This window comes from Meleagris gallopavo, chromosome 1 (genome assembly GCF_000146605.3).
Source record: "Meleagris gallopavo isolate NT-WF06-2002-E0010 breed Aviagen turkey brand Nicholas breeding stock chromosome 1, Turkey_5.1, whole genome shotgun sequence".
Classification (NCBI taxonomy): domain Eukaryota; kingdom Metazoa; phylum Chordata; class Aves; order Galliformes; family Phasianidae; genus Meleagris; species Meleagris gallopavo.
Window position 1 is genome coordinate 46,889,932 of NC_015011.2, and position 25,789 is coordinate 46,915,720.

Here is a 25,789-nt window from a genome sequence, read left to right on the forward strand (position 1 = left end):
AGATCTGACTAAATTACAGCGACTGCAAATTTTCCGTTGCCCCATACCTAGCTGTCTCTTCTTTAGGAGAGACATAGTCAAGGTTCTAAATGTTTAAAAAAAAAGAAAAAAGAAAAAAGAGACAGAGTCAGAGAGAGAGGAAAAAAAAAAAAAGAATTCCAGCCCTCACCGCTTTGGTTCCAGTTCAGAACCAGTGTTTCCCTAGCAACCACACACACGTAATATAGCCATGGCTATAAGCTCCTTAGAGCTGATTCTGGATGCTGGCAGCCATGAGGATGGCACTGCATTGCTCCCTGCAGTACTGTACAGAGTATGACACGTCCACTGGTCTGCTGTCATGGCTGGAGCTGGGCTTTGTTACCTCCATCCACCCACCTCACTTTCTCTGGTAGCCTGCTGGGACAACAGAGATGCTCAGGAAGAGGAGTCCTGACAGGGTACCTACCTGGACCTCTTGTGCTGGTTGACCAACGGGAGCCTGCAGGGACATCTTAGGGATGCTCACCTGTGTGATTGTGATTGGTCTTTCATTGTCTTTGAGGTAAGGAAATGGGCAATTTTTGAGGCTCCTCGGAGATAAGATCTTGGTAAAATAGTACTCCTTTTGTTCTTACTCCGCTCTAACCTGCATGACCAGGAAGAGCTCTGTTCCCTCTCAAAAGGGACAAAGGCCAATCAACACCTTCACTTTCCCCCAACACAGAGTGAAAGGTGTGATCTAAGGCTTCTGAAATGGAAGGAGTCTGGAAGACTCTGAGGTACTCAACCCCAAATCTACAAAGAAAAGACACTGCCTCTTTCTCGCAGAAATCAAGACATCCCTTCATCCCTCTGCACTCCCAGGCCTCCTCCTCCAGGTAGTTCTTGACTGCCTCTATACTCCTTGGCACCATTTTCTACCATGATGGGAGAGGGACACAAGGACTATATATGTTCCTTTGATTCCCTGTTTTTATTTCCCTGTATTCGTGCACTTTTCTTACCTGGGAATTCAATCCCACACATACAGCAAGGTTTATTTGGTTAGCCAAGGTCACTGGCTTCCTGCCTTGAGGCTGCCCTGAGAGGCAGGAAGAAGGGAGCTGGACTCCCAGCCCACCTTTTCTCTTACTTAGCTTGGGAGTAATCATTCATCCATTTAATGCAGGTTTCTGAGACAATGAGGATCTACTCTACCTTTCACTGCATGCTCCAAATTAGATCCTAACACTTCGGTAAGGAGGTGCCACTTGCTCAGAGAACATCCCCTCCCTGCCCTGAACTCCCCCCAGCATGATTCATTCCAGCTCACTCCAACTTGTGTTTTACACCAGTGGCTGGAATGTCAAACCCAGCCATGCACGAGACAAAAAAGCCAGCTCCGTATGGTGTGTTTTAAGAGGGTTTTTATCACCTTCCTCATGCTGCCAAGATAGTATAAAAAGAGCCTGGGCATAAATGAAGAAACAGTATCCTGGTCAACTTTTGTTCAGACATCCTACTGGCAAGCAGCTGCTTCATTAGCACATCAGGTGCATGTCCGCAGCAGGCAACGAGAAGCCCTGAGACAGCTCTAAGGCATCCATGTATTAGCACTGAGCGGACACTTTATGTCCAGTATAGGAGGAGAGCTAATTAGTTCCAATCCTGCGGTGGCAGTCCTTCTGGTTTTATATCTAGATGAAAACTCTCGAATAGAATCATAGAATCATTAAGGTTGGAATGACCAGTAAGATCATCTAGTCCAACCATCAACCCATCACCACCATACCACTGAACCACGTTGCTCAATGCAACATCTATTTTTTTCTTGAAAACCTCTGGTGACCGTGACTCCATCACCTTCCTGGGCAGCCTCTAAGCTTAAAAAAGTGAAAACCAGAGGTGAATTCCTGAACCATACTTGACTTGGACTCTGAATTCAAACCCTGTTTCAAAAAGCAACAGTATCACTAAAGAGTAAGAATCCTTAGTTTAACAAGCAGTATGCATTTAAATATGCCAGTCCCTTTTGTAATGCGTGAAGGCCTGATCCCCATCAGCATAGGTTGTGGCTAGAGACACTTACCTCTTGTGCTCTAGGATGGATGAAAGCATGGCAGTACCTATCTTCTCCCTGTCTAGTTCTCCTTCCTAGTCATCCAGTGAGCAGTGAGCATCTGTGACAGAAATCTGCTGTCATGCCTGTCTTGCTCATCTAATTGATTCACAAAGTTTTAAATAATTATTGATTCTCCTCCTACCCGCTGTGTAGACTTTGAGACCAATAAAGCACATGGAGTTATTTACACAGATATTAGAAAGGAGGGAATCTCCCTCTCTAAATGTTCTGCTTGAGCTCCCATCTATTAAGTCTCAGAACTTCACTAGGAGATTTCCTACAGCTTCTCAGATAAATATATGAAGTCTCCTGCATGCACACACATCCATCCTAACACTTACAGGATGTTCTGCCAGATTCACACGTGCTGAATTACTGCTTCCTATTATTTTGTTTTGGAATCACAGCTCTTTAATTCCTTTTCTTTGTCCTGATGATTAACAACTATTTGCTGTTATGACAGTGAGACAGAAATTGTCACAAACCAGTTATTTTAGGAAAAGCCATTTCTGAACTCCAGTGAATGGAAATTTCATTATTTGTAAAAGAGTGGATCACAGGAGATCTGCAGAGGTAAAGCTTGCGATCTTCCAACAGTTCCAGAAACACTTCATATTCACAGTTGCTACAGTGATTGGTGCTGGAAGGGCCATTTTATCCATCTCCATGCTCTAAGCAGATGAACATTGATGCTCTTCATAGTTCAATGAAGAGGATTTAGCGAGGGAATCAGTCCATCTGACTTTGCAATAAGGACACTGTGAGTTTCAGTTCTGCATTTCTCTTTTTCTCTTCTCTTGGGCAACAAACATCAGTGAGCTCGTTTCCAGTCAGCTTAGCTCTGTGCCAGAGCACAAGTAATTGAATAGTCTTTTTTTTTATTAAAAAAACTTACCTGCATATTAATAGAAGGTGCCACCTATGTATTCAATATGCCTTTGACATAACTCAAAAACAGCAGTGTAATAAATAAGGTGTTCCTTTTGCGCTTTAAGTTTTTCTATTTATATTAGGTTTTGTACTTTAAACAAAACCGAGGCTGGGCTTCAACTGCCATATCTTTTTCAAGATCACACATGCACACAAGGCAATGACGTTTCTGTTGAAGTTCAGCACAGCAGAGAAAAGGATTGATGGAGCAGCAAAAGAATTTGCTTCTGCTGACCGTTAATAATAAAAGTAACAAAAGCATCTGTGAGAATGAAAGCCAGGGTGAGACGTGTAAAGTACAGAAATAATTCTTTGACTGATTCAAAGGCAAAGCCAATGCATCTTGTTTTCTTGCGTCTCCTGTTGTCTGTCCTCTTTCTTAACGACACACTCCAGCACAACAGGGGAGTGGGAAGTAGATGGAAGCATCAGCAGGAGCTACAGTAAGCTGGGGAGAAACGAGCAATTCAGTTTGAACATTGCCCGGCTAGGGCCTGTGATAAAAGATGAATAAGGATATGAGAAGGGAAAGAAAAAGCCACATCCAGCAATGCACCTCCTGCAAGCGAAGAGCCGTTGGCTGTGATGCTTTGTCTTTTCCTTCTACTTTGTCTCATTCTGTCTCATTATTTCCCCTCGTCCTGTACAGAGCCGCCTCCAGGTAGGTTCTCTAGGGCATGCAGGTATAGAGAGAGAGGGAAACATGGGCACATGCACGTAGGCAACTCACATGCATGATAGCTCAAGATAGGTAAATTGCCTCATATCCAGTGTGCCTGTTCCACTTCAACTCAGGCCAGAAGCGCCTGGAGTGGATTACCATTTCACAGTGATTCCTATGAAATGAGGTGATGGCGCAGTCTTGCCTTACTGAGAATTAGCATTTACATCACCACATGTGCATTCACAGTTAATTAAGCCTCTGGTTAGTACTGTCAGAGAGAAGCCAAGGATTATGCAGGCTGCTTCACTACACAGCCTGGCCACACCCCAGGTGAAGAGAGCTTAATGCCTTCAAATTATGGGGAAAAGGAACACAGACATGCATTTAATAGACTTTATTCTACCCAACAAAGTACTGTTCTTCAGGATTCATCTTTTATGGTCATCTAATTTCAGGGTATCCTTTCTGAGCTTCCTGCACATTATGAAGAAGTGCCTTTTCTCCTTTTCATGCAAAACCTCTGAATATCTGCTTCCCGAGAAGTATTCAGCTGAAAACCCTTTCCTTCAAGTCTGGTGGCTAGTGCAAGAAACTCAACCTCTTCATTATCTTGACAGATGTAGAATATGTGCATCCCTACACTATGCACCCATCTGCACCAGGCAGGAGCTTGCAGCAGCAGCTGTGCACCCGTCATCTCAGAGGTCATCCTTCTTTTCTATGTGCTAAGAGTGGAAGAAACAAAGAAGTATGTATATTCATCACCACCACCACTCTTCAGCACATGTAGCTGTGCAGAATGAGTACACTTGGTGAACAAAGTACCTAGCATGGGAGATATCAGTCCAGTGCTCTACAGCTAATTGGTTTGTCCAGCTGCTTTTGCTTTGTTTTCCAGTAATTGCCATCTGAACATGAGCCAGCAGTGTGCCCAGGTGGCCAAGAAGGCCAGTGGCAGCCTGGCCTGGATCAGAAGTAGTGTGGCCAGCAGAATCAGGGAATTGATTGTTCTCAATGGCGAAACCACAGCTCCATTATTGTGTTCAGTTTGGGTCCCTCTCTCCAAGAAATGAGTATTGAGTTGATCAGTTATGTACAGAAGAGTGCAGCAAAGTGGGTGAAAGGGCTAGAAAGCAAGACATGAGCTGAGGAAACTAGCATTGTTCAGTTTGGAGAAGAGGAAACTTAGGGGAGACCTCATCACTCTCTACAACTATCTGAAGAAATGTTGCAGGAAATTCAGCCACTTTTCTCAGGTGACAAGCAATAAGTTGACAGTTTCAAGATGCAGTAGTGGAAGCTTAGATTAGACATTGGGAAGTTTTTTCACAGAAGCAAGCATTAGAATAGGTCAAGTATTAGAATAGACTGCCCAGGCAAGTGGTGGAGTTGCCTTCTCCGGAGGTATTTAAGATATGTGGCAGTTAGGAACATGGTTTGGTGATGGACTTGTTGCTCTAGGTGAATGGTTGAACTTGATGACCTTAAGGACCTCTTCCAACCTAAATGATTCTATGATTCTACTCTCAGAGCTGCTAATAGATCTCTTTCTTCTCTCACTCATCAGGCTAATCCTACCAACTTCAAAGTCTAATCTTCTCTATAGGTGGAAATGAGAGTGTGGTCAGCCTCCTCATGCATGCAGCAGTAGGTTATAGGTACAACCCCTCTATTTATCAGTGGGGAAACGCTGATATTCCTTCTCAGCCTTCTTTCCTATGGAATCCGTCATTCTATTACATTCCTAGGATATCCAAGGAAGAAAGAAAATGCAACATTTTTATGCATTTGTATGCTTTATAACATACAAATTCCATCCACATATAGATGGCTGAGAGTCCTAAATCTCCTTTATGAGGGGCACGAGTTCCCCTTCAGATCTTCCTGCTGTGTGAGACTTTGCACAGCCCATTACGTATTCTCCTATTTCACTGCTATGCAGCAAGCAAATTCTTGGATCCACAGAAGACTTATACTTCACTCCATTAGCACCAGCAAATCTGTTTCAGCAGAGATAAATCATACAAGCCCTCCTGGCTTTGGACTCAGTCCTTCTCAGGGCTCCTCTAAACAGAGCAGTTTACTTCCTTACACAAGGTCAATTGTGTGAGCTGGACATCAACAGAGAAAGACCTCAGTCCTCCAGGCACACTGACAGCAACATTTCAAAAGCACAAAGCGATGCTGCCCAACAGTTCATCATCTAAAGTAAAGATGAACATTTCAGATAGAAACAGCAGGAAGACTTTAAGCAGGCTGCTCACAATCCCTCTTTCTGGGATGTGGACAGACGATGCAAACCATCCCATTCAAGGTGAATCTTGGTAAGGAATTTTTCAGGACTATGAGTGGACTGCCCTTTCCAGCCTACAGCTTGCACCAAACCACCACCTCAGAGTTTAACAGCATTGTTCATTCCTTATGAACTCTGAAATGAGACTACTGCTTCTTGAAGCACCAAGAAATTTTGCTATAGCTTCTAGTTTCTCCCTGAAGTGTTCCATTCCAGGTATTGAATGGGTTAGGTATTACAACTGGAAAGATTTTCATTTAGCAACTTCTTATTAGTAGATATACTCAATGCAGAGGATATATGCTTGGCAGGATCTGTTTGCTCCCCCATATCTGCATAAGCTGGTTTTTATCACACTGTATAATTGTTTCAACTTCCTAACAGCATCCTCACATTTCCAGAGCTCTCCAGGCATGCTTTCTAGGCATGCCTGGACTGTGTAATGCCACAGTTCCATGTCAGAGATGCTAGAGCTAAGCCTGGTCAGCCTAGTAGCCCTCACAAAACATCAGTACCCTGTAGAAGTATTAGCTTGGATCCATAAAGATGAAGAGTGGTGCTGGTACAGCCCCTTAGCTAAATTTGTGATGGCATGATTTTAACACCCCTCAAGTTAGCCAGCTAGTGTTGCTCAAGTGCTTAAATCGTGCCATACAGCAATGTACTCCACTTGGGCGCCCAATATCTCAGGATGTTTCCCACTGCAGCTGCCACAGCACATATACCTGCTGCCAGCTTCTCAGGCTCCTTGTGCCCCCTCCACCTCAGCAGAGGTTACTCTCCACTCCATGAGGAGCAGGAAACATTTCAACTGCACTCTCTCAGACCCACCTGGGACCCTTCTCCTGTGTCCCTCAGCCCAATGGATTCCCTCCCTAGCAGCTCCTCTCCCAGCAGTGACCGAGCCAGGCCTCGGGAAGCAAGAGGCCAAGAGGACAGCAGACGGCATGTTCACGTCCACATTAATGTGCTTCCTGATTACGAATCCAACTTTGTTCCCATGGCAACGCACAGAGCTGCGGCAGCACAGTGCCTTCATGGCTGTGCTGTGTACCACTAAATCCTCATGCTGACACACCGACCACCATCGCGTCCTTCTGGCAGTGACCCATGTGGCATCCACAGCTCATTCAGCTCCTGTGCTTCTCAAGGCCCAGGAAATCTGAGCCTGGGACCTGAGGGTAAAGCAGGGAGAAATGCACTGGCCATGGCCAAATGTTTCTCCAGGCCTCCAGCACTCAGAAAAGGTCCCTGCCATCTTAGAGCTCAATCATGAGCAGGACTGAAGTGCTTGTGATTTCTTGACCATTTCTACCATATGTCTTAAGGGTTTTCTACAGAGGAATGATTGAGAACATTAATCCAAATTAACTAAAGTTGTGAGTTTAGCATGTATTCATTAAATCACATTAGCCTTGAATGGACACAGTTCTTCCAAATTAAAGCAACCCTTAGAAGAAAATTGAACTAAAGTGAATTAAAGTCCTTTAAGGAACAGCAGTCTGGAAAGGATGTCCAAGCCCTGCTCTTCCAGTCAATCTCACCATATTACTCTTTTCAGGAACCTTTCATGTTTTTGCTGAAGAGAAGTTAGGTTCCCTGCTTTCCCTGCACTGTTTGGAAGTTGGGGCAGAATCACTCTGTACTGATGACTTTCTGCTGGAGCCTGTTCCTGACCAGTTAATATGCAGTTGCTCTTTGAGTTAAAGAGCACTCCTACTACCTGCAGTAGAACCTTTCATATTGATACTGATACTTCTCTGCCTTGGCAGGGAATATCCTGCCTGGCCCCTAGAAGCATAATTGCCTTTTATGCTGATGTCTCATATTGAAAGCTCAGTCATCACACCAGTAAATAACACTTCCACTTTTTTTCTTCTTCATTTACTTCCAACTGACTATCACATTGTTTTGGGGATCAATTAATAGGAGCAAAAAAGAGTTTTCCCACACAGGCCAGCAGACTGTGCAAAGTCACCCAGACCAGTTAAAAGAAATAGAAGTATGTTAGTGCTTCACTCTCTGAACAGTTTTCTCTGCTCAAATCCTTCAGATCTAGATAGGTTCCACCATGTGACTCCAAACCAAGCACTGTAGATCCTTCTACTTGCATGTCTTTGGATTTCACACTAGTGCTTTTCAAGCCATTTCTATTACCATAGTTGTCAAAGCTATCCATTCTTCCTACATGTTCCACATTCCACTTTGCATTGATTATACTACTCATAAGCAGGCATAAATGTCCTCATGAACCTAATTCTTCACACTCCTACAACCATAAGCCAGAGCCAGAAATTTGGAAATGTTTAACATTCTCAGGTTTAGAAAGCTTCAGATTCAGAAGGAGACTACACTTCATCTCATTTCTGATGTGAGAGGTGAGAGCAGGGGATTCAGGTCAGAAATGAGTAACTTGTCAAAACAAGACAATCAGATCCCCCATTCAGGCAGGCACATAACCATACTTACAGTGGGTATCACATGAATACAGCCAGTTAAAAAATAATAATAATAAAAAACCGTCTTCATGTAAAACAGATCCAGGCTGGGTACTATATTACTATAGGAAATCATGGCACTGAGCAGCAAAAGAAGCAAAGAGGTAAATTATTGGGTTCTTACTCAACACACCATTATTGCCATTTACCAAGGACCAAGTTACTTTGGTGTAAAATTAGACTTTTGTCCTAGTAATTTAGGCCCTTCAAAGTTTTTCATTCATATTTTTAATGTAAAATTGCTTAGACCCAGCTTGTCTGTGTTTGTTTGCCATCAGTGCTCCTGTATACAAGTTCTACCTGCATATTCATGAATGGAAATGTGCAAAAACTTGCAGTACATCTTCCATGTTCATATGCAAGTATTCAAGGCAGAAGTCCTTGTGTGCTCATTCAACAAGGGAACAGAAACAATACCAAATAGAGCTCTCTGACCAACCATAATTAAGTAATGCAGCCTGTATCAATCCACAGAGTAAATATTTTCCAAAAAGTTCACTGAGTAAGTTCAAATAAATTTGAGGAAATTATGATCTGCACAATTGATATTCCATGAGCCTAAAAAAGAAGCTAAATTCACTGAATAAATTATGTGTTGTGAATTAGTCCCCTAGCTCTAGAAATTACTATGGCTGGATTATTAAATGGATGGATAATTTAGCATCAATAGTACTATTTTTTTTTTATTCTCGGTATTTAGATAATAATACTCAGTTTTTCTATAGCACTGTTCAAAATAAATCAAATGTCAGTGTCCCCTTTTTTTTTTTTTTTTTTTTTTTTTACTAGAAGAGGAAACTAAAGTAGAGAAGAAACGAAACAACCTTCCTGGTGCATACTAGCTCAGCAGACTAGAGGACACATAGCCCACATCTCTGGACAGATAAATCCTCCATCCAACAAACTGCAGCACAAGAACGAATTAGGACAGCATCCCTTGTGCACATCCCATCCCTCTTTACAAGAAGATGGCTGCATTTGGGATGCAGGAAGAGTAGGGATCTTATTAGCTTAAAGCAACAGGCAACAGTTACTGTTTGAAAGTGTCTCAGCACATTTAATGGGCTGGTGAGCATTAGATTTGCCCTTTTAGAACAGGTCCTTTGGGAAAATCCATTATTAATTGTGATCTCTTCTGTAGTGTCACCGAACTATGATGTTCAGCAAACCACACTCCAGTCCGAGGGGTAATTTAGTTATTTGGAGAGCTAAAAATGAGGTTGAGAAGAGCCCATTGCCATTTTGAGAATAAAAACCCAAGTGCAAGATCTTTGCCCAGCTACCTATTGATAATTGATACCCCATCTGTCCAAAACACCTCCGTCAGTCCTATGTGCATGCTTCTGCAGGAAAGCAAAGAGTGGATAAGGTCTGAGCTGCACTCTGCCTCCCAGTGGGACTTTCTTGCAGCTGGGGACATAATGGGAGGTGGCTGCGGGCCGCTTTCATTTGTGCTGGGATGGCTATTAAGAATTCTGTGCTGCAAAAATCATCCATTTGACATCTTGTGCCAGCCTTAGAGATATTCTGTTTAAAACAAACAAGGCAATTTCTTGATAATTTCGAGGCAGAGGGCATGAAGAAAAAAATGGTGAGCCTTCCTGGTCGTCATGTATAGCTGTGGGTTAGCACTTGTCCATTACTCCCTTCCCCAGGTGCTGCGTTGCTGCCACACGCGAGATTAACAAGGAGGTTATATTTAAACTTCCAAGAGGAGCTGCTGTGCGATTATGGGTCTATTTAAAATCCTCCGGGCAGCTGCAGTACATAATAACAAGTCAGCGGGAGGGAGAGGGAGAAGGGAAGGAGGAGAAGGAAAGGAAGGGGGGTCAGGAACGTCACAAATTGTCTCCAAAAAATCAATAGCCAAAAGACAGCAGGAGGTATAGCCAAGTTAAAGATGCTCCCCGCAGAGAGGGAAAGGGAAGGGGGGCATGAGAGAGGTGCCAGCGCCGGAGGAGCACTGATGGGGGGATCGGAGAGGCTGGCATGGAAAGCTGCCAGACCTGAAACCTCACTGCCTCAGGCAAGGACGTCATTCCCTTAAACCCACTCGGCTTGCTCTGGAGGGCTCTGTCACACACCACTGGGTGCCTGTCCAGGCTTCCTCAGATCACAGGCGTCGGAATGAGTAAATAGCTATTATTAGACTGTCCTCTCCCGCCTGCCCACACACACACCTAACCCTTCAGGTCAGCACAAAACTGCCCCCAGATAACAAACTCCCAGGGCTTTACCCAGTCCTAAGCTTTGCAACGTCCCCTGGGGAACTGTTCCCTGTCTCAACTGATGGCAGAGGGTCTCCTCAAGAGGCAGCAGCAGCAGGGACCTAGATCTTCCTGCCTCAGCACCAAGCACATTTCTGGGGTGTTCTCCCAGTCTTCTCTATCACCCCATCACTGGAGTAGGGGCAGTGCAGAGGTTCCCCAGTCGCTCAGGGACAAATGCCTTCAGCTCACTGTGACATCAGAGATCAGTGAGTCCCATGGGGAGGCCAGGGGCAGCGAGACAGTGGTGGGCAGAGGGAGAACACTGCGCTCCAGTGCAGCAGGAAGTTGTGCGGGCAGCACCCAGCTGAGTGAGGAAAAGGGCCCTCAATGCTCTGCTTCACTGGACGATGAAGGTTAATTCTTTTTTAATTACTAGAGTGAGACCTTCCAGCCACAGGTGTATTTCAGCTGAGTCCCATCCCATTGCACAGGCTTCCATCTAACCATTTCCCTTCAGTGCTATCACAGCTACCTGCTCACCTGCCCTCTCCTAAACTGTCAGATTTCCATGTCCTTCCAAAGGCTTGCTGCAATCCAGACAAGATGACTGCATTTCAGTGCTGACTGGAGCCTTTGCAGTGCAGCCTATAAAACACTTTGGGAGCTTTCCAGAAGGAAGATGGTTGAGAAACATCAGCAATAGCAGACCATACACCTTCCCGGACACTGTCCTTTGTGACCCTTTCCCAGTCCTCTCTTCTCCCTCCTCCCATCCCTATGCAACCATTTCCAGAACTGGAGAGTGGTGCTACCAGGCAGGGAAGGAGTTTCTTTCCAAAATGAGATTTGCCTCAATTTCCATTAGCAACGGAAAAGAGAAGGGGAAAAAAAAAGTCCAAATTAAGCTGCTTGATTACTGAAATTAATCTTGTCACTTAGCATCCCTATTCCACGGAACAGGGCCTTTGATTAGCCTCCTTGTTTCAGAATATTACAAGCAGACGTTTATTAAGCAGAAGACAATTTCTCTGCAGGGGGAGAGGGACAGCTGATTCCCAAGGGAAGGCAGCTCCTGGGGTAAGGCATAGCCCTGGCTATGCTCACATCACTGGCACGCAGGGGGTGCTACTCTGACAATGCAACCAGGAGCCCCCAAGGATTCTCCAAAATCCTCCCCACAACATATGACTAAGGCCCATTCTGTTGTTACAGCCGTAGGCTTGGTATTTATAAGGCTAGCAGCTCTTGCAGCAAGTTATCGCTTACTATTACCATCACCCTGACAGCCCTCCAAGGCTGTGAGGTGCTGTGCCTCCCCTGCCTGGCTCACTTTGAGTACTAAGGGAATGCAGCCAGGCTGGGAGCACTCCCCTGGGCAACAGGCAGATCAGGGGACTCACGTGTGGGGCTTCCAGCACTGCATTTCTTTCCCTCCCTGCTTCCTCCCTAGTACCATGCAGCATCACAAACCATGGGGTTATGACTTTGCACATCCATGCTGTCATAGGCTGCTGTGAGCATTTCTGTTACATAGGAGGTACACACACAAAAACCACTGCCTCAGTGCAGGCATGTGCTGTGCTTCTGACCCATCACAGTATGCCATAATTGCCTGAGTGGCTGAAGGAAGAGCTCATGGAGGGCAGCAGGATGCCACCAGCATGCTTCCAGGATCCTGCCCTTCTCTAGGAGGTGCCAGCCAGGAGTTCCTGATGTTGCTGATACAGAAATGGAACAAGAGAGGATAGGAGTTTATATCCTATGTCCTTTTCTGATTGAACGCCCTAGTCAAAGGATATGTGGACACAGTAACATGTTCACCACCATCCCAGGCAAATCATAGGCAAATTTTAAGTTTAAGCTAAACCGATGACCGATGACCAGATTTCAGCGCTGTCATCCAGCACTGAAAGGCTGTAAAATCAAAGATCAACTCTTTTTGCTGTTTTCCTCCTCCCCCCTATGCAAGGGATGTTTTTGTATTTCAGACATCTCGCACAGTACTGATATTATAAAATGGCTACATTCCAGCCTGTGTGCTACAGCACCACCGTGTCAATGCTTCGTCCTCCAGGAGAAATACAGAGTAGAGGAGACCATGAGAGTAAGGCCTTTATATGCTTAAAGTACAACTGTTTACAGACTGTTGTTCTGGAAAGTGGCAAAATTTGGCAGTTTTCAAACCACTTTCATCAAAGTGCCTCCAACTACTTTACAAACACTAACCAACTACGTTTCACAGTAAGCCAAATCCTCCAAGTGTTTGTTTGCACTCACCAGCGAGGCCAAACTTGTTTGTCCCCTAGAGAAGTAAATACATATCATAATCATTTCCGTTCTACAGACAGCCAAACTGAGGCATTGGAAAACCAAGCGGTTCAAAGATGAGCCAAGAGCAAAAGGGATCTTTTCTTGCTTTGGTTTTTCAGCAGCCCTCTGCATCCCCACTCTTTGTGATGCATCCACTCAGCTCCCAAGCTGCTTTTAGCAGCACAGAGATAACAGCAGATCAAAGATCCTAGAGCTGACCAAACTTCTTTGAACCTCCAAAACTATTCTGAGGGGCACAGCTGGAGGCTGGGACACAGGTGTGCAACAAGCTCCAATTTTATCTAAGCTGATTTTGGCCTGCTCAAATTTTCCTCCCCCAGGGTGGTGGGCAGAGCGTATGGGCTGATCGAGAAACAGCACTCTGATAAGGCACCTACAGGTTTGCTGAGGTTTTGTTTGCAGGTTTGCTACTTCTTGGGTACCAGGGCTGTGTGAAGCATTGAAATTCCACCCTGAGCAGCAGTGAGCGGCAGAACCTGGTTTCCATAGCACTGCCATGGAAACCGCGCTCTGCGAATCTGTGCCTCCAGGCCCCTCTGCGGCTGAAGCATCTCTTGCTCATCCCCTGCACCCACCTCCACATTACAAGCCCCCAGACCTCACTGCATGCTTCAAATAATTATAGGGTGTAGCGCATAGGAAAACTGGACCCTATTTGGTTCTATCCTGGAACACTGTATGTAGAATTGTGCTTGGAATAAAAATACTAACAGCATACTTGCTTCCCCCTTTTCCATACACAGAAGTAGAAAAACCTGCAGTTAAAATTCCTCAACTTGCATTCACACAAGTCAAATCTTGCCTGATGATATATTAAGGTGGAAATCCAATATTCTCATGCAATGGGCCCTTTTACCTGCCTTTGTTTTTGTGGAACACTGACTTCAAAAAAGAAAGAACTTAACTATTGGAATGTGGAAAAGGTTTCCCCTTATCTTTTCTTCTTTTTTTTTTTTCTCCTTTCTGATTTCCATCCCATTGCTCATATTAAAAAAAATAAATAATGTCATGACAAGGGCTTGGTAAAGTGGGTAAAATGAAGAGAGAAAAGTCATGACAGGTGTGTGCAAGATCTGTGCTATTTCTTCCCTGTATCTGCTGACTGCTTGAGGAAACACACAGCAACATGTACCTGGAACTGGCATTTCAACATCTCTAACAGGTGCAGCCTGTGAACATTAACAAGCCACCTCCCCAGGCTGGGAGACCAACATCCCAATAGGTCAGTCCATAACAGCCTTGGCCATCACGAGGAGTTTGAATCTGTAGTGCTCCAGTCCTCTATCCAGGGATTGGAACAGGGACATTATGGTCTAAATTCCAGAGCAAAAGCACTGGAAAACCAAGTGAAAGGCAAGACATGGATCAAAAGGCAAAAGCTTCTGCTCATGTTCCTGCACCATAGATCTTCAGGCAGGAACATCATCCAGACTGGGAGAAAAATCCAGTCTCTTCTCAACCAAAACTCTGATCTCTCAAAGATTACTGAAAAGGATATTATGTTATCAGGACAGGTCATACTCAGAAATTTTGTCCCAAGTGGGATAGATATCATCCACAACCAATGGTAGAGAGCTGCTTTATATACTCTGAAATGGCAGTTCTCTTCTGACATGCATAGAGAAAAGTGAGCCCTTGGTCAGGAGACGGACCAGTTTTAACTGGCTTTATTTCAGCATCCATCAAAGGCACAGGCCCTCAAATCTTCCTTTCCCAGACAAGTGTCACAATAACAGCAATTAACAAATATCAAGATAATATCAAATTTTGCATATTTATAACCTGTCCACTGCCAACCCAAACAAGCACATCGCATTGCTCCCTGAGGCGACCCATGATGAACCAGCTTTTGCCCCTTTGAGACCTGCATGTGGAGCAGCATTGGGTGTATCAGTCATGCTGTGGTCGAGGCAATGTCTCTTTCTCCTGTCCTGGCTGTAACTCATCTGAAGCCTTGCTGAGCAAAATGACCAATTCTTTGCATTTCATTACAGAACATGAAGGTCACCTATCTTCATCATATGTGTCCACTTGACCTGACAGTCTCCTAAACAGAGTGTTTTCCTGTTTCACCAGGCCTAGCTGTAGCTTTTCTTCTCCAGCATGTATGTCAATAATAACATTTTCATGAAGTAAGTAAGCTTTTCAGATCTCAAATGTGTTGAGCTTTTCAGTTTGGCTTACTTGGTCCCTCTGCATAACAAACTTCAAATCCCAAATGGCTTTGACCTCACTTCTGGAGTCCTGACATCTGTTAGACAAAAAAGCCTGCGGAGAGCACCCCTTACTTAACTGATACCATCCTGCAATTTAAGAGCTTAATTAAGACCAAATTACATCTCCCCTCCCATCTCTTTCACTCTGTTCTTTATTACTTTAGTAATAACATCTGTTAAATCATGGATGAAAAAAACTTGCAGCTACATGTCAAAATCCATGCAAAATACTTAAAAATCATGCCTGCTAAGGTAGCCTATTGTCAGATGTTACTATGTCAGGTGTATCAGCTGTGGAAAACCAAATTTGGTACGCATGATCACCTACTTAGCTGGAGTGTCTTCTAATAAGGTTCACTTGAAATGAGAATAATAGCTTAGGACAAGTACATACTGTATTGTTTAATTTTTGTTCCACTGGTAATATGAAAAGATGAGTGGCTATTTTGTTGCAAGGGGCCAACTTTCTTGTACCATTAACTTTTTCACTTGACCTGGCCTACATCTTTGCTATGTCTGTGAAAAAGCTTTGGCAGCTTCTTCAATATCACTGCTCTTCAGTGCCCAGGATAAAACCTCTTTGGCCCCTCCCAAGTTTCTTTTAAATCCCTAAATTACGCACATATAATCTTTAGTCTCTCATCTCATATTAACTGTACATTTTTGCTTAGAAGTGCTGTCAAGATCCACGCTGCTGAACTAAATGAGACACAGATTTTCCCACAAAGATCTTGCTTCTTTTTCCTTGTCCGTGAGGGTGGTATTGGTGATACTGTGATCTATCTATGTTAACAAATCTTCCAAGTATGTCATTTGGTTCTGGTTCTTCATAAAGCTTCTCAGATCCTCCAATAATAGATTTATGAAGTTTTAATGCAGCTCAAAATCTCCACTACCTAAATGTTCATACCCTCCGTATTAGAACTCCTCCTCTTGCAGTAGCAGGAACTGATCTATTTTTAAACATTTATTTATTCTTTCAGAGTCTATGTGTCCAGCTTTATACACTTCCCTTTACCACCTGATGATTCTCAGACAAATAAACTTTTTGAATTAATCTAATCTTCGCTTAACATCAAAAGGGAATCTTCTAGGATCATGAACCATAATCTGATTCGGCTCTTCCTACCTTACCCTATAGCCAGGCAGCTTCCATCATCCTTGGAAAACATCCTCATATGGCATCTTTAAGAGATCTCATCTTAACCGATTTTAACTCTAGAACAACAAATCATTTCTTCTCAAGTTCACTGGGCTTTCAGACATGCTTTTAGTTCATTTACTCCCCTCCAAAATCTAACTCACCCCCATACGTCCTGAGTTTCCCTACTTTATCACTTCCTTCCATTAGTTTTTCTTTCAAAGCTAATGTCATTTTTTCTGGCATCAGACTAACATACTCCCACTTCAAGAAGTATCCCACTTGCTTTGAGACTAAGATCAAAATCATCTGCTATTGCAAAATAATCCTTTCAGATAGAAAGAGCTGCCCAGTTTTAATGATGTTGGTATCTTCTTTAACTACATTGGGATTGCGTTTGCAAGTAAAACACAGCACTGCAGTTCCTACACTCTTTTCTCAAATGTCAGCCCTGAGATGGTTATTGTTTGTTGCAACACAGGAGCTCCCTGTGCCATTTCAGGTGGGTGCTGACTTTGAAGCAGAAAGGTGGCCAGAGCACTTTCTGCAGACTTCTCCTTTTGCAGTATGTTGGATTCCTCACCAAACCTGCTGTGTTTGTGGATTTAGCGATTCCTCCACTTGGGAAATTCAAAGTACTTATCCAAGGTTAACCATGGATACTCCTGTGTTTGTGATCTCTCCCCCATCACCCACAGAGTTTTGTTGCATCCTACCATCATCTTTCTGTTTACTAGGGACTGCCTTAACCTCTTAGATTGACAGAAAGACCAGAAAGAGTCTTCATCCTTTCATCTTTCACAAGCCTTCTTGAGTTTTTTGTCTTTTTAATGCTGTGGTTCAAAACCACAAATTGAATTTGCACTGGCTGCCAGATCACTCTATCTATACTCTCCCAACTCTCTTCAAACGTAACCTTATGCTATGGCTGAAACCCCTGAGAACAGCCCATGCTCCAGCACAGGAGTTGCCTCCAGTTACCTACTCTTTTCATTTTACTTGCAGGGTTAGAATCAGTTACCATGTAAGTTTTCCCTTGCATCACCAGTAATTCCAGAGACAAAGCTCTGGCAAGGCTTTTGTCTGTTCTTTCTTCTACTCATCATGTTTTCTTAGCTCCTTTTACTCCTGTTGCCATGTGTTCTTCAGCAGTTGCTCAGAGCCTAGATGATGCCCACTTCATTCAGCATTTACTGACAGGCCACTCTGCAGGAGTAAGGGGAACATCTCTTTAACACAACTGACTACTGCTGGCTCCTGACAAACCATCTTAAAGTTAGATGTCCCCACAAGCCCTGGAGAACATGTCTTCTGTGCAAGGACTTTCTCAGGCAGCTCAGAAATGACAAGCCAAAAGCCACTCAAAAGGTAGCAGACATTACAAATCAACATTACTCTTGTGTGGGATTTGCCTATGCTTGTCCTATTTTAGAATACATTTCTGATAATGGCCAAGGTTTTCTTGGGAAGGCCTAGTGATCACTCCATTTTCCAAGAGCTTCTGGTCATGTAAAAAAAAGCAGATACTACTGTACAGTGAGTGGCCATCCTCGAACAAACTTTGGAAACAGATTCAGTCAATCATGCGGAGCTGCAGAATGTCTTCCCTTTAACAGGCACACCTGGCTCAGTTATAATTTCACCAGCCACGTCCCTCACAGAGCTGTATTTCTACACTCCTGTATTCCCTAGATACTATACAAAGTAACTTGGAATAGACCTACACTGCCTCACAGGATGATCCAGAAGACACTGTGCTGCTCATAGCCACGCAACATATCCAATTGCAGATAAGAACAATTGCAGGAGGCAAAATTCTAACCATCCTGGACAATTGCCACGCAGAGTCCAAGCAAAGTACCTCTCCTAGACACTATGCTACTCATCAGGCTTTCATAAGGACACAAATCTATATGGAAAAAGGATGCACTTGTTTCATAGCTCTAGTTTATAATACTAGGATCAGAGAGCAGCATGTTCTAGCCATCTCATAACACATCCATTTTTTAATCTATTCTCCTTAAGAAATATTTGCAGATGTAAATATGCCAACACGCCATCTTGGACCCATACAAACTCCCTCTGAATGCCGCAGTGTAACATCTTATGTTATGCAGGACATCAGCACTAAGCCTCCAGCTCAGCCCCTCTTTGACATATCACATGCATGTCCTCAGAATAGAAATCCTTTGCTTCTTTGCCCATCCTTCCACCTCATCTCATCTGCCTTCCTCAGATCTCTGACAGCTTCAGCTCTATGTTCTTATCAGTGTTCCTTGTCAAATACAAATTCAGTACTATGATCCTGCACTTAAAAATCCCCTTTATTCCCCTACAAGACCCATGAGCCACTGCTGCCCCTCTGAAGAGGAGATACAGGTCCTCAGCAAGGAGATAGAGTTGGTTTGAATGAGCCCAGGAAATAGCAACCATACAGAATATTTTCCACCATTCTCTCCCATCCCTATACCTTCTGTAGGTATCCAGCTCTTCCCCCTTGCCATATCCCACCCTGTATCTGCATCTCCATATGTCCTCAGGAGGAGGAAGCATCTATGCACTGAGTGGTGAGGTAGAGAAGGCTGCAGATCACAAGAACGAGGCAAGAGTTTCGCTGGTGATAGGTTCTCCTTTGCTGATGAGAGAGGATTCCAAACAGCTTGAGGGGAATTTCACTAGTGAGTTTTGTTGAAGGGGAATATGTAAGCAATTCTGCTGCATTTCTTGAACCAGCAAAACGAAACAAAACAAAATAAAAAACAAAAAAACATTGCTGTGTTGTTTAAAGTTGGAAGGTTAAAAAAACCTCCAAATTATCATGTATGAAAAGTCAAACTTCAAAATATTTCACAAAAATATAAAAGAAATACTTGAAAAATTCAATTTTGGGAGATCACAGGAAGATATTTCTTTTAGCCTGTCACCTACTCAGCTGACAGGCAAGGGATCAGGCAGGGCCACAGCCTCTGTACAGATCGAGCAATCTGCCCTATTTCCATCACCATTGTGACAGGCCTGATGCATACCCAGGGGACTTTTCAATACTGTACAATGAACATTTTCCAGCAGAAAATTGTTCCATCAGAAACCTTTCAATGAAATCTACTGTACATTTGAAACATTTCATATATACCAGAACACTGAGCATACATTCATGCACTATTCACATTCTGTAATCTCCAGTGCCTGTACAAAAGAAAGAACAAAGTAAAACAAGCTCCTTAAAATGTCGATCCCACGTGAAACAGCAAATGATCAGCACAAGCTTTTGTGAGAGGAACTCTAAGCTGGACTCCAATTTTGCTTCTGTCACTTCATCTCCCTCCAAAGGCTCTGGTTGCCATCTCATTTTTGGTTAGGAGCATTTAGCTGCTTTGGGCTCTGATCCCACTATTGACTGCACAGCGGTTTCTGTTATGTCTGTGAAGATCCTCGCTGAAGTCCACAAGGATCTGCCACAGAACCAGAGAAACACAAGTAATCAATGCACAGAAACCTAGTCTGCCACACCGGAACATTTTCTGCCACACAGAAATGCGTGCATACTGCGCACATGCTGGACTACAGACTCAACTTCATATTTTCTTGAAAGCTCACATCCTCCCCTCCAGCTCTCTCTCCTGTGGGACTCTGTGGCTGGGAAAATTAAAATTTTGTTTCCTTCAAATGCTAAGTCTCCCTTTTTTTCCTAGAGGCTGCTACAATTCTTTCTCTGTGATCTGAAATTGCAGCAATAATAATATTTCCTATTTTGTTCACTGTAGTTGACTGTTTTGGCAGTCATTCTGTAGCAGTAATCCACACATAAAGACTCATCTTGCATTTTTCAATCCAATTTAAAGGGAATTGTTTCTCAAGGAAAGCAAGGGAGAGAAAATGTTCCCTTCTGGCAAGATCTTCAAGCCTTTGGGTATTACATGCAAGAATTTTACCTACTTGTCTTATTCATCATTGCATTTTACAAGCACTGATTTAAATTCCTTGCACTTCTGCAGAGGCCCGAGAGTTTCTTCATGTTACTTTCCCTTAGTTCCCCTTTGATTCTCCCAGCCTTTTAGAGAGAGAACTTTGAATTTTTTGGTTCAGTCTACCAGATGATGCTAAGAGCGCCGAGAGCTCTTGTTTTGTTCTTGTTTTGTTCTGAGGCTATTTGTTTGTTCTAGACTAAGGGAAAGGATGCGGTAGGAATGAAGGCAGGGATGGAGTAGGAGGAAAGAGAATCATTATTAATTCTTGCCATCAGCTCATTCTCTTGGTTTGATTTAAAAAAGTTGCCCCAAAGTTTTCTTTCTAATTATTTTTGCTGAAATACCCAGAAGCCTTTCATAACGACATTTACATGTATAATGAAGAATTATTAATGTTAAACAAAGTCTTTTAAATCCCCTCCATTTTACAAGCTCCATACTCTCCCAGAATAAATTCTGTTCACAGTAACATCTCGCAGACACAGGCACACATCACTGTTACTTTGTTATGTGTGGACACTTCTTCCCTTTCCCCATGTGTTTTCAACCCTGATGTTCACTAAGGCATGAAAGAGTAAGAGCAGCACAACAATGAAGATGCTGGCCTAAAACAGCAAGGGCTGGGGCAAGCAAAATAAGATGACAAAAAATTCAGCCTTTTAATCCTACACATTCCAACTGCTGAAACTATCTCTGCATTCCAGACAGAGCAAGCAGTTGAAATAATATCATTACTAGGAAGACAGGTTTCAAAATATCTCAGTGGCAACAAGAAGAAAAAAGAACTGAAAAGGAAGCAAAGTTTGTGTTTGGGAAGCTTCCCATCTCTGTAACCCAACAAGTCTGAGTTTTCAGCCATCTTTCCAGCTTGCACCACCAAAGATTGCACATCACCTGAGGAAGCTGCAGTTACATCTGCCGAAATTACAAGAACTCTCTGGAACTTTGCTTTGTTATTTTTAATTGTTGATTTAATTGGCTTTTCCCTCTCCCAAGTATCAACAATTCAGCATCAGTTGGGTCTTACAAGACCTCTGCTGCATCCCACTCTGCCACCCAACTTTAGCTTTACTTGGCAAACCAAGCCATGTTCTGTGCTCTGCTCTCCGCTCAAGCATTGTGGAGCAGCTGGACAGAAGGCTGCCAGAGATGTCAGGGTGCTTCCACAGCAGTGGAATTTCAGCATGTTGCTAGTTTTCAACAAAAAGTACTTCTTCACCCCATGAGTAGTTAAATGGTGAAACAGCTTGTCTACTGTTATTCGATTTACTAGACGCTAAAAACATGCATGTGTTCTTAAATGCCAGCAATTTGCACATAAGTAAATGTTTGGAAGAAAAGCCCGTCCAGGGCTACTAAATACAAAGATGGACCCTCTAGAGAGTTCTGACTCATAACCCCATGGATATCTGGAAAATATTCTGAGGAAATATAACTAACTGATCCTCTATTTGTCACTGCTGGATACAGAATACGGGGATAATACTTTGATCTAAACCAGATCACATACCACTAAAACACAATTCTAAATTAGCATTTACTGAGGTTCTGACAAATTAAAGTATTCTGGGACAATATAGAAGAGTCCCTGGGGCTACAAGTCAGACCTATTTACCAGTTCATCTGCTTCGTTTTATTTAAAATTTGCACCATTCAATAGAATCAATACTTCTTTGCTTCCTGGAGAACAAATGCGTGCCTGATCATGTCATCAGCGCAGCGTGACATTACTGCCGTCCCACAGCAGCCAAGTTCATGGGATGGAGCCCAAGGATTCCAGCCATGGCACATCACTCTGCTATGCTCTTCACTTCACAGCAACTGACCCCAGCTCCAGTGCATCTTTTATGAAAAACAGCAATGCCAAAGCATGGCCAGGCTGGAACAGGCTATGAGGCCAGTCACACTCTCAACCAAATTTACACCTTCATCTGCACTCCAAACATGCACAATTCACTATTTTGTCCTCTCATCATTTCCTACTCTCTGCTATACGTCGAAGTCCCAAAATATACCACAAAGTTTAAAAAAAAAGACCTGAGGTAGTAGCCCATTTGGTCAGGCGGAGAATGAGCAAGAAAACCTCAATGCATCACCTTTTCATCTGTGCCCTGGTGGGTAGAAAATTCCAGTATTGCTCTCCCATGTATCACCTTGGACAGTCATGGCAATGCTTCTCAGAACCAGCAGGTCTGCTTCCAGTCCTTGATAATATTCAGCCACCCCAAGCTGCCCAACAGGCACAGGCATGCCTCCATTTCTGTACATTGCCATTGCTGCCTGTGCTAGCTCCTTTCTCTTTCTACTCCCATGGTCAGAGGTGTAGCCCAGGGAATGCAGTTTGGCTGGAGGCATCCATGTGTTGAACTAATCCCAGCTACCACAGAGAGACTTTCAACACCAGTGCAGAGATGAGATAATGGCATAGGGAGAAGGCAATAAGCACACCGCAGCCACACACACCGCCCTCCTCTGCTAACCTCCCTGTCTCCTCACCACGATCCTTCCACATTTCCATTAGGAAGCTCAAAGCTCTCCCTCGCAGAGTCGGCACACACAAAATTGGCACAGGCTTCAGAGGAATTAATTCGGACGGGCAAAGTCTGATCCCTTTCCTGGAGCGTGCAGTAGAGGAAGTAGCGCTCAGCACTTCAGACATCAAGGAAGAGAGAGAGAAAGAGATGAGAGAAAATCTCACATAGAAAAGGCAGCAGGAAAATGTCCTAATTTGGAGAGACAGGTCTCATTGCCATGGTAACACAGAATCGCCCCACAGCAGCCAGATCTGACTTTGTATGTGGTGTTAAATGGTTCAACTGTTAAGAGAAATGAATAAGGAAAAAATAATAATACTATTGTGACGGTGGAATGGAAAGTATTTGGTAATAAGGAATTTTAATACTAGGACACTCTGGCAAGCAAAGTGAACCTTTTTGAGTCTTAAGCTGTATTTTTATCCCCGCCGTTATGTGCACACATTTTTTCGTGCCTTTGCTTCAGCTCTGAGGTCACCTCTTCACTGTGCTGCCAGATCCTGCCTCCCAAGCAACAGTGGAGAAATGGCCCTGCTCTCTTCTTTAAAACCTCCTACAAATACCTCCCAGGACAAGGCAGAAACTGGGAACACATGGCAAACCACATGGGGATAGTGCGGGTGGCAGCACGTGTCACAAAAGGAATGGCTGCAAGGCATGGGGTGACAATAGCCACCAGCCTCTGTTCTAGTCACATAATGCACGTATTGCTGTCTGAGAGAGGAACGTGCATTTCTGTTGTTGTTAATTAATTATCTGATATTGCTCCAAGATCTTTCTGCATGCTTTAGTTTATGAATGAATAAATATCATGTCAAATCTCCTCTCCCTATCACTTTTGCCTCCTTCTGCTCTCATCCTTAGGGCACCCCAAGCCCTCCTCTCCACATTGCTGATCCTTGTCACACACCTTGTCAAACACCTGAATTCTGTAGGTCTCCTCATCCTTTCCTTATCCTGGACAGAGTTCTGCCACCTTTCCTCAGCCCCCATGAGAAGACACACTGATTTTGTTGGGGCTGCCCCTCAAAGGCTAATAGCACATCAAGGTGGACCACTACAAAGAAGAGTAAGACAAGGTAAACAGCAGGGAAGGAATGCTGAAATTGACTTTATCCTCTGGAGGTTCCCAAATTGTAACTGTAGGAACAAGTCCCAGGGGATGAGTTCCCAGAGGACTATTCCCTACAGGTTCATAAGTAAATTAATTGTCACAACAAGATCTCAGGCACCTCTTAAGTGTCTAATCTATTCACCTCAGCTTGTTTCCATACCCAATTTATTCATCAAATGGAAGCAAAACATTTGGCCAAAAGGATTCCTTGATATCACAGATGCATGCAGCATGGAGAGGACATGATTCCTTATGGGCTTGGTTACACAGTGATACAGCTACACCTGCATGCTGTTACCTATTCTCATACAAAAACACTTCTCCCTGGTCACAGAAGCTCTAATGTACTAATTGAGAAAATCCTTTTCCTAGTATTGCAGTCTAGACTAGAGCAGAAAAAAAGGAAACTGCATAAGTAAACTCAGTCCTCTACCATCAAACAAAAAAAGCCATCAATGTATGATTCAAGAGATTTGTGTGTTTTATAACAGAACACGGCAGGAGCTGCTGGCTGACTCTTGGCACTCTAGAAGCACAAAATACTTCCTAACAGTTTGTATTGTGTATTACTGAGTATTATTACAGGCATTTCTGAAGCCATACAGCATCACACTACCAGACCAGTACAGTGACCAGTGAGTGACACAGTTGGACAGAAGTGCAGCACTCAGTATAGCAGGAAACAAACACCACTCACAACCTCCAGTTGTCCTCCCAGTGGTCAGCATCACAGCATGCTTTTGCCAGCCCATTTTCCCTTTGGCAAGAAAGCTGCCAACCATAGCTTCCATTTATAACAATTAAGCAGATGAAACTTAAAACCCACATAACATGCATAAAATCTTCCAAGGAAGCTCCAGGAAGTGCAGGAAGATCAGAGTGAGAGAAGAGCTGTTAGAAGACGAGTCTATGGACTCAGACCAGAATGCAACCAGAGACAGAAAAGCTTAATGGCACTACGGCTCACTGGGGAAGAATGGACGTGAGGAGCAGCACAGCCTGCTGAGGTCTCCAGCCATTCCCTAAATGAAGCAGTTCCACCATCTGCAGGCAAGCACGCTTTGGCATTAAACATTTTGCATGGTGGCCTAATTAATAGAGCACAAAGTGACTTATTAAATCTAAATTAAGGAACCAACTGACTAGCAAAAAAAATACATATCTGTGGTCAGGTAATGGCTGTATCAAACATTTAGATATGCCCAAAGCCCAGCAACATTCACCGGTAGACTGCAAATAAGCAAAAGTGTAACAGAAGATAATCAGAATTTTTTAAAACAAAAGAGAAGAAGGACACATGGATTTGGGAAGTCTGTTAGATTCCTAGACTAGCAGAAATGGAAGGCTGACTGGCTATCCTCCGTCCAGTTCCTCCCTACATCCTCCTCTGTCAGCAGTTCTGTCTACTGCAGGCTTGCATCGATTCCAAAACTTTCTCAGTCCCACCACAAATTGTTTCAGGTTTGAGATTGCAGCTACAGAAGATGAGCCCATAGATCAGAGGAGAATTCAGTGCTCAGAAATGCACCCAATGTTTGCTCCGTACCTCCATGCACTGCATTTCATCTCATTACACTTTTCAGACCCTCCTGTTTTGTCACCCCCTCAAGATCAAAGGATACTTTGACCTTACTTTCACCTTGAGGTTGGCATCTCCTCAGCCCACCAGAGGCACTTGCTGGTTAGAGCATGCCCCGATCTCATTCAATTCCTACTTGAGGAAACCAAATCACCATGGTTTGCTGTAGCCTTGCCACAATGATAAGAATAGGGCTGTACAAAAAGCTCAGAGGGTGCGCAGAAGGAA

At 43.6% G+C, this 25,789-nt stretch overlaps 1 protein-coding gene and 1 long non-coding RNA gene across 5 annotated transcripts in view; one reads left to right on the plus strand and one right to left on the minus strand.

Annotated features, from left to right (window-relative positions):
* Positions 1 to 25,789, minus strand: part of GRIN2B (glutamate ionotropic receptor NMDA type subunit 2B) — a 203,443-nt gene that overhangs the window by 127,720 nt on the left and 49,934 nt on the right. The gene's annotated exons all lie outside the window — the stretch shown is intronic.
* On the plus strand, positions 164 to 19,978 carry LOC109366930. 2 transcript variants are annotated; one of them, XR_002113641.2, is made up of 3 exons: positions 164 to 544; positions 9,258 to 11,091; positions 15,004 to 19,978. It is a non-coding gene; the product is annotated as an uncharacterized LOC109366930 (long non-coding RNA). The 2 variants fall into 2 exon arrangements; XR_002113642.2 differs by lacking the exon at positions 15,004 to 19,978 and adding an exon at positions 12,277 to 13,880.